This window comes from Schistocerca piceifrons, chromosome 5, assembly GCF_021461385.2.
Source record: "Schistocerca piceifrons isolate TAMUIC-IGC-003096 chromosome 5, iqSchPice1.1, whole genome shotgun sequence".
NCBI classification, from domain to species: domain Eukaryota; kingdom Metazoa; phylum Arthropoda; class Insecta; order Orthoptera; family Acrididae; genus Schistocerca; species Schistocerca piceifrons.
The window spans coordinates 370346526-370348371 of NC_060142.1; the positions used below are offsets into that span (position 1 = coordinate 370346526).

Here is a 1846-nt window from a genome sequence, read left to right on the forward strand (position 1 = left end):
AGCTCTGCAGATGACGAAGAGATTGAAGAAATGTAAGATGTAATAAAAGAACTTTTCAGATAGTGAAGCAGGACGAAAATTTACTACTCATAAGGGACTGGTACTCGATAGTAGGAAAAGGAGAGAAGGAAAAGCAGTAGGTGAATATGGAATGGGGCTAAGGAATAAAAAAGGAAGCTGCCTGGTCGAATCATACACAGAGCATAACTTAATCGTAGCTAACACATGGTTTAAGAGTCATGAAATAAATTTGTATATGTGGAAAGAGGCCTGGAGACACGGGAAGGTTTAAGATAGTTTATATAATGGTAAGACAGACATTTAGGAACCAGGTTTGAAATTGTAAGACTTTTCACAGCAGATACGGACTCTGACCAAAATCTAGTGGTTATGGAATGTAGATAAAAATTGAAGAAACAGCAAAGAGGAGACAATTTAAAAAGATGGGACCTGGGTAAACTGAAAGAAGCACAGGTTTTAGAGAACGATTGACAAGAATGTGGGGAAAGAAATACAGTAGAAGAACTACGTGTGACGGTAGTATCTCTTCCCGCAAGAACAGTTACCGTGGATGACCATGCAGCTTTGCTAGAAATGAAATGATAATTAAATAGACACCCTAGCTGCAAGCAGGCGTTGATACACGTCATTGGGGACATATTGAAAATGTGTGCCCCGACCGGGACTCGAACCCGTGGTCTCCTGCTTGCATGGCAGACGCTCTATCCATCTGAGCCACCGCGGGCACAGAGAATACTGCGTCTGCAGGGACTTATCCCGTGCACGCTCCCCGTGAGATCCACATTCCCAACATGTCCACACCACTACATTCGTAGTGCGCCTAATAGATGTTTGCCCATCATACTCATTACTCGTGGCAGATTAATCTACCAAGTCCCGTACGAGTTCGGGCATAGCGTGTGCGTCCGCACAAGAAGGTCAAAGGCAGGGAACCCATATTTTTAACTATATATGACGGTAGTATCTGTTCCCGAAAGAACAGTTACCGTGGATGACGATGCAGCTTTGCTAGAAATGAAATGATAATTATATAGACACCCTAGCTGCAAGCAGGCGTTGATACACTTCATTGGGGACATGTTGAAAATGGAAGGGATAAGTCCCTGCAGACGCACTATCCCCTGTGCCCGCGGTGGCTCAGATGGATAGAGCGTCTGCCATGTAAACGGGAGACCCCGGGTTCGAGTCCCGGTGGGGGCACACATTTTCACCATGTCCCCAATGAAGTGTCTCAACGCCTGCTTGCAGCTACGGTGTCTATTTAATTATCATTTCACAGTAGAAGAAGGTAGACTAGCTTTGAGAGATGAAATAATGGCGGCAGCAGAGGATCAAGTAGGTAAAAAGACGTGGGCTAGTAGAAATCCTTAGGTACCAGAAGACATATTGAATTTAATTGATGAAAGGAGAAAATATAAAAATGCAGTCAATTAAGCAGACAAAAAGGAATACGAACGTCTCAAAAATCAGATTGACAGGAAGTGCAAAATGGCTAAACAGAGATGGGTACAGGAGAAATGTAAGGATGTAAAGGCATAGGTCACTAGTGGTAAGATAGATACAGCCTACAGGAAAATGAAACAGACCTTTGGAGCAAAGAGAACCGCTTGTATGAGTATCAAGAGCTCACATGGGAAACCAGTAGTAAGCAAAGAAGGGATGTAGAGAGGTGGAAGGAGTATGTAGAGGGTCTGTACTAGGGCGATGTACATGAGGACAAAATTGTGGAGATTTAAGAGGGCGTATATGAACATGAAATGGGAAATATGATACTTCGTGAAGAGTTTCACAGAGCACTGAAAGACCTAAGTCGAAACAAAGCAAT

General features: G+C 43.3%; 1 non-coding gene across 1 annotated transcript; it reads right to left on the reverse strand.

The window, feature by feature from the left end:
• Positions 1 to 671: 671 nt before the first annotated feature.
• On the reverse strand, positions 672 to 746 carry Trnaa-ugc. The gene has a single exon. It is a non-coding gene; the product is annotated as a tRNA-Ala (tRNA).
• Positions 747 to 1846: the final 1100 nt, after the last annotated feature.